We start from the raw sequence: 7,763 nt of genomic DNA on the forward strand, positions 1-7,763 counted from the left end.
TCCTCTGCCTGTACCCAGCTATGGGTGATGACTAGACCAAGGGCGATGGTCACTCCGTCTCTTCTTTTGCTTTTGTGGGAATGACCAAAACTATGGCACTGTATCAGACTAAGTATGTGTGTGTTATTTTCGAACTAAGAAGCTTCCGCTATCTGTGAACTTGGCTTGTAATAACTTTAAGCACTCCATGTATCGTATGAATGGTTTCGAACTGGATGTAACTGTGAATGGTGACCGCTGAACTTATTACGATCTTGGCTGTGTGTACAATATGTGGTTTGAAATCCTTCGAGATTTCACGGACTACCGGGATTATATGGGCTTAAGCTCGATGGTTTGACTATGCAAATGGTCGCTATTAGGCTTAATCTCTTATAATTTGGGCAGTTCTGTTACAGCTGGTATCGGAGCAAGGTTTAGCGAGTTACTGTTCATAAGTACGTTCTGAACTAAATCTAAAACTGGTTTAATAAGAGATTTTTATTAATGATAATCAAGGTGTCAACTAAGTTTTTGGAAAAACTATCTGGTGTGCCATGGTCATATCCTTTATGCCTACTTAAGGACTCTAAGGTGGCTAGTTAAGTACTGACTTGGGGGTTAATGCATCATATTTCTATTCGTCGCTCATATGGCGTGCAATAGTATGAGTACCATTCATTTGAGTGGTAATGTATGGATCAATTTTTCCTCTACGCCCCGGTAAGTGGGAGTTGTGAGAGCATGATCGGATACACTGCCGGTCTAGAGGAGTGTTGTTAGGTGTTGTGTCATGCACCCATGGTTGGTGTGCTTGGGAACAGTACCGCATGTTGGGAATTCCGTCCTGAGAGGCGATGCCGTCATTAGGGCGATGATGTGGGTAGTAACACGTCATATGCATGGACGGGTGTCTGTGTATGTGGGGTGTATAGTTTTAAATTCTTGTTCTGCATAAGCATACTGTGGTTAGGCTGAAATGAGTTTTCTGCAGGTACACTAATCACGTTCTCGCTTAGAACGCTAGTTACGTTATGAGAGAACGTTGTGTGCCACCGCATATACGGCTTAGTGTTAACTTTTGTCTCTAAGTTTGTGAGATCGTAAGCCCGTGCATGCATCATGTTCATTTCATATCATTGCTAACTTTCCCCCTTAATTTAATCTGTCCCAATTCTAAATAAAATAATTAAAGATAATCCTCCATCTTACCCAAGGTATTCCCTTTGCAGCAGATGGCACGCACTAGGCTCACCGCTCGTAAGTCCACTGGTGGGCGGGCCCCTCGCTATCCGTTGGCCGCCAGGAGCTCGCGTCATAAGAGCAAGTTCCTGGGGGAGTTTGGGATGCCCACCTTGTTATGGAGGGTGCTCAGTTCGATGGGGTGTCCCGAAGGAAGGGAACCTCGCTACTATTGGGACAAGGAGCAGCTTGGTGATGGGACCCTGGTAGGAATTGAGGCAGTGGTCCCTACCAGTGGAGGTGACCCCGCCTGGGGCGGTTGGGTGTACGAGTCCCGAGGTACCACACCTTTTCACGGTGCCAGCAGGGCAGCTTTTGCAGTTCTGAGGGACCTCATGGAGAGGTTTCCACAGGAGCTGGCCCACACCTTCGCTGGGGTGTTTCCCCGGGGTGACCCTACACTTCGGTGTGGGATCAGTCCGAGGTGAATGCTCTAGAGAGGAGTGCGGATGAGGACCAGCACAGTGACAGCACAGCTATGAGTGCTATGTACGCTTTGATGAAGACCTATGGAGGCCTGGAGCGTTGTTTGGGGCGCTTGTCCGGGTCTCTTCTCACTGTCCAGGATGAGAAGCGTCAGCTGCAGCGTGAGTTCGACAATGAGGTTGAGAGGCTGCAGGCAGAGTTGGCCCACGTGACCCAAGAGAGGGACCAGGCGGTCTAGAAAAACAGTGAGCTGAGCCAGGACTTTCCTGCAGTGCGAGAGCAGAGAGACAGGGTTACTACTGCTCACAGGAACTGCGAGCGCATGCTAGTCCATGTGCTTGGTCAGAGGAATGAAGCCTGGCACGAGAAGGACACTTTGAGGGCCCGACAGCTAGAGCTCGAGCAGCAGCTAGCTAATGCCGAGGAGTACAATGAGAACTTGCATGAGGAGATCCACCAGCTGCATAATCAGCTCCACCCTCACTCTCTGCCTGGGGCAGCTGAGCTAGACTCTGAGGACGAGATGGACGCGGATCCCGAGATAGGAGCAGCTGCTAGTGGAGATGAGGACAAGGAGGGCTCCGGCATGGACAGTGACCATAGCGAGTAGATGCTAGGGCCCTAGAGCTACTCCTTCTTTTGTTGTTGTTGTTGCATGGCATGTCTTGTACTTTTGGATCTGGGCTATGTAAAACTTTATGAGATGACGCTGAAAGTCCAGTGTATGTATGCTGGCAAGTTTGGATGTTTGCGAACATTGTTGCTGGAATGTTAAGTAATCTGTTAGTGATGTTGTATGTGGATGATGAATTGTTGTGGCTCTGTTTATTGTGCGAATTTATTTCCTCAGTAAATTTAGTGTGGCATAATTCTACATATGTCTACCGTTAACGGCAACTCCTAACGAATGCTTATCGTTGACGCATGCAGATGGTGCAAACACGTGGCAGGGGTAACAGTAACCCCGGTCTTGGAGCAGGTGCCTCCGGAGGTGGGGCTCAACGGAACGAGGAAAGAGCACCATCACCGCCACCACCACTGCCTCCTCCGTATACTGCGGATGTGTTTTTCGCACAGTTTCTGGGGAGCCAATGCAACATAGAACAAATGCAGCGCAATATGGAAGAAGCCCTGCGTAACATAGCTGACAACACCCGCCGTGGGGATAACCAGGGCGGTCGTGAAGTCAATCAGTACAGCTCTTTCAAGGACTTCATGGATACCAAGCCACCAGTCTTCAAGGAGGCGTTGGAACCACTCGAGGCAGATGAGTGGATCAACACTATGGAGCAGAAGTTTCGTCTTCTTCGGATGACAGAAGAACTCAAGGCTGAGTATGCAGCGCATCAGTTGCAAGGACCTGCTGGGATTTGGTGGTCCCATCACCATACTACCTACCCAGAGGGGACCCCAATCACTTGGAACCACTTCACCACCGCTTTCCGAGGAAATTACATTCCTCCGAGTGTGGTTGAAATGAAGGTTGGGGAATTCATGCGGTTGTCTCAGGGGACGAAGTCTATAAAGGAGTATCTACACGCTTTTAACAATCTTGCTCGCTACGCCCCTGAGTTTGTGAACACGGAGGCCAAGAAGATTGCTAGTTTCCAGAGAGGCTTGAAACCAAAGATGCTGAAGACCATGGGTACAGGAGCCAGGGCTACCTTCAATGCTTATATCAGCGACTGTCTGACCCAGGAGAACAATAACAACAACTATAGTGCATCCAAGTCTCGTAAGAGAGCTTTTGAGGTTGGGTCATCCCAGTTCAGGGCACCAGTGGCAGGGCGACAGCAGTATCGTCCTCCTACCCCGGGTGCTAGGTTCCGGCCGCCGCAGAGAAGGAACACCGGACATCCAACGCAGCACAAGCCATACAAGGTGGCGATAGCTCCTGCCAAGCCAAAGGCAATTCAAGTTGCGGCACCTGCCGCCAACAATGCGCCCAAGGGTCCGTGCTACAACTACCACAAGATGGGGCACTTTGCCAAGGAGTGTCCCTACCCCAAGAGACAACAGCCAACCTATCCAGCTCGTGTGCACCATACCTCGATCGAGGAGATCTCGAAAGGAGAACCGTTAACAGCTGGTATGTTTCCTGTCAACCAACATCTTGCAGTTGTTTTGTTTGATTCTGGATCATCGCATTCATTCATGAGCCAAGCATTTGCGCAAAAGCATGACCAGCCAGTTACTGAGTTGGGTTATGGCTATCGCATCAGCTCAGCCGGGGCTGATGTGTTGACTAACAAAACAGTAACAGGAGTTACCTTGGATATTAGTGGCCGAAGGTTTCGTGTAAACCTTGTGGTCATGCCAGGGCTGGTTTTGGATGTCATCATTGGAATGAATAAGATGACTGACTAGGGTGCTGTTATAGATGCCGGGAATAGAACTCTTTCCCTCAAAGACCCGCGGGGGGGAGGTGTGCTTCAGATCAAGCTACCCCAACGGTTAGACTTCGCTAGTCTTTCATGTGCAGTACAGGTGGTTCCACTAGAACACATACCCGTGGTATGTGAGTTCCCTGATGTTTTTCCCGAGGAATTGCCGGGACTTCCTCTAGATAGGGAAGTAGAGTTTGCAATCGAGTTGATACCAGGTACAGCACCAATATCTAGAAGGCCGTACCAGATGCCACCAAACAAACTCGCTAAGTTGAAGAATCAACTAAAGGAATTACTGGATAAAGGGTTCATCCAGCCAAGTTCGTCAGAATGGGGTTGTCCGGCGTTGTTTGTGAAAAAGAAGGATCAATCATTGCGCATGTGCGTGGACTACCGTCCACTCAATGCAGTGACAATCAAGAATAAGTATCCTTTGCCAAGGATTGATATCTTATTTGATCAGTTGTCCAAGGCAAAAGTGTTTTCCAAGATAGATTTGAGATCTGGGTGTCACCAAATCAAGATTCGCCCGCAAGATATCCCGAAGACTGCTTTTTCCACCAGATATGGGTTGTATGAGTATCTGGTCATGTCCTTTGGGTTAACGAATGCTCCTGCATACTTCATGTATCTGATGAATTCAGTCTTTATGCCAGAGTTAGATAAGTTTGTTGTAGTGTTTATCGATGATATCCTGATTTATTCAGAAAATGAGCAAGATCTCGCCGAGCATCTGAGAATCGTGCTAACACGATTACGAGAGCATCAGTTGTATGCAAAATTCAGCAAGTGTGAGTTCTGGTTGAAGAAGGTTCCTTTTCTAGGGCACATTTTATCTGAAGAAGGGATCGCCGTGGATCCGTCGAAAGTGCAGGAAGTCATGGACTGGAAGGCACCAACTTCTGTCTCGGAAGTTAGAAGTTTTCCTGGTCTGGCCGGGTATTATCGTCGTTTCATACCCGACTTTTCCAAAATTGCTAAGCCGATGACTAGTTTGCTACAAAAAGATCATAAGTTTGTCTGGACGGAGGGGTGTGAGCTAGCCTTCCGCACCTTGCGAAAGTTGCTAACCACTGCTCCAATTCTGGCGCAGCCCAATATCGAGAAGCCTTTTGATGTGTTTTGCGACGCGTCGAAAAGTGGCTTGGGTTGTGTGTTGATGCAAGATGGCAGAGTGATAGCTTACGCTTCACGACAGTTGAGAAAGCATGAAGGCAACTACCCAACTCACGATCTCGAGTTAGCAGCAGTAGTGCATGCTTTGAAGATTTGGAGACACTATCTGCTGGGAAATAAGTGTCATATCTATACCGATCATAAGAGTTTGAAGTATATCTTCACTCAGTCCGAGCTGAATATGAGGCAACGACGGTGGTTAGAGTTAATCAAGGACTATGATCTGGAAGTTCACTATCATCCAGGCAAAGCTAATGTAGTAGCAGACGCTTTGAGTCATAAACCGCACTATCAAGTGGTTCAACCGTTGTTTGAAGATGGTTTCAATCTCATGCATCCTGAAGTCTTGTGTCACATACAACTCAGTTGTTCCCTCGAGAGTCAAGTCATTGAAGGTCAGAAGACAGACAAGGGTATTTTCCACATCAAAGAGAAGATCAAGGATGCCCCAAAAACTCAATTTCGAGTTGATGAGAAAGGGGTATTGTGGTTTCAACATCGGTTAGTAGTCCCGAAAGATCGTGAATTGAAGAATCGCATCATCGATGAAGCCCATCTCTCTAAGCTTTCTATTCATCCTGGCAGTAGTAAAATGTATCAAGACCTAAGACCCCACTTTTGGTGGACCAAAATGAAGAAAGAAATAGCCGCATATGTGGCCCGTTGTGACACGTGTTGCAGAGTTAAGGCCATCCATATGAAACCTGCAGGTCTATTGCAACCGTTATCAGTTCCAGAGTGGAAATGGGAAGAGGTCAGTATGGACTTCATCACAGGTTTACCAGTGATGAGGAAGGGGAATGACTCGATTTGGGTAATCATAGATCGATTGACTAAGTCGGCTCATTTCATTCCTGTGAAAAATCGTTACCGACCTCCTGAGTATGCTGATATTTATATCGCAGAGATCGTCAAGTTACATGGCATTCCCAAAACCATCATATCGGATAGAGGACCACAGTTCACCGCTCACTTTTGGGAGCGAATGCATAAGAGTTTGGGGACCAGTCTAATAAGAAGCACTGTAACACCCTAGGTGTTAAGCATGCACTTAGTCTCACCAAAGCCCTGCATAAGCATTCCATCAAGCATAAGCATCATGAGCATGACACTCTTGAGCAAATTATGATTTTATGTGCTTTATTTCATGTGTTTTAAACATGTTAAAAATATGATACTTGCTCCTAAAATTGTGAAAAATTCAAATTAGGTTGATTTATGTGTGAGAAGCATTTAGAATATTTTTGTGCAATTTTTGGAGCTATGGAATCTGAGAAATGGAATTTATACAAAAATAACCAAAAAGGATTTAATTAAAACCTAGAACTGAGTTTTAACTTGTAAATTCAAATTCTGTTTGGAATTTGGTCTTGCTTGTTAAAGCAAAGTTGTAGAGTTTTTATTTTGGAACAATTTTGTTTTTGGGAGCAAGAGGTGAAAATGCTTTTTGGCTGGTCCAAATAATTTTAGAAAGGAATTTGGAAAAAGAATTTCAAAAAAAAAAGAAAGGGGGAGCTGTTCACTGGCGGGCCGGCGCCAACCAACCGGCCCAGCCAGCGAAGCCAGCCCAGGCCGGCCGCGCCGCGTCCACCCCCCCTCCCCGCGCGCGCTCGGACACGGCCGCGCCGCGCGCGCCCGACCGCGTCAGGCCGACGGCGCCGCGTGGACGGCATGCGCTGCTCGCCGGCGCCACGACCCCCCCCCTCCGCTGCGGACAACGCCACCTCCCTCGCCATTCTCTCCTCCACCCGGTGCGCACCCCCTCGCTCCCTCTCGCGCTCTCCTGCCTCCTCTCCGCGCGCACCGTGCCGCCGCTCGCCATTGGAGCTCCCCGAGCTCCGCTCACCGTGTTCTCGGCACTCCGTCGCCTCTCAGCGCCTCCTTCCACCTCTCCGAGCTCCGCATTCGTCTCCGCGTGCTCGGACGTAGTTTCTTCGCGCAGGTAAGCGGTTCTAGCGAGCCGAATCGCTCGCCGGAGAGTCCGCGGCCTCGCCGGAGCTCTCCGCGGCGTCGGCATCGCTGGTTTTCCCCCTTCCGAACCTCTCTTGCCTCGCTAGCGCGCGCATTATGGTCGTCGTGGCTCCCTGAGTCGCGAGAAGCCGCACTCGAGCGCTCTACCGGAGCGTGGTGGCCGGCACCGCTGCGGCAGCGCCGCCGGTCCGCCATTGCCGGTGGCCAACTCGCTGTGCGGGGTTTCAGGGCGAGTAAAGGGGTGGGATCGAGTCGCAAGAAGGAGGCGAACGTGTTGGTGCCGTTGGTTCCGGCCGAGAGGCATCACCGGCGGCGAGCCGTCGTCGGGGATCCTCTCCCCTCTCGGTGTCCTGGCCAGCGGGCCCGGCTGGCAGGCGGGTCCGCTCGTCAGCGGCCGCGGGTGCACTGCACCGGGTGCACCTAGCGGGGTCACGGGGTGGATGACAGGTGGGGTCCTCTGACTCGCGTGTCCCGCCTGTCAGTGACTCCGAGGGAATGGATCCGGGTGCGTTTAGTGTTTTAGGTGGTTTTCCGTTTTAAAAGTTTTTCCAGAAAATGATTTAAGTGTTCAAAAATCCATAT

The sequence above is a fragment of the Sorghum bicolor genome, chromosome 5 (assembly GCF_000003195.3).
Source record: "Sorghum bicolor cultivar BTx623 chromosome 5, Sorghum_bicolor_NCBIv3, whole genome shotgun sequence".
NCBI classification, from domain to species: Eukaryota; Viridiplantae; Streptophyta; class Magnoliopsida; order Poales; family Poaceae; genus Sorghum; species Sorghum bicolor.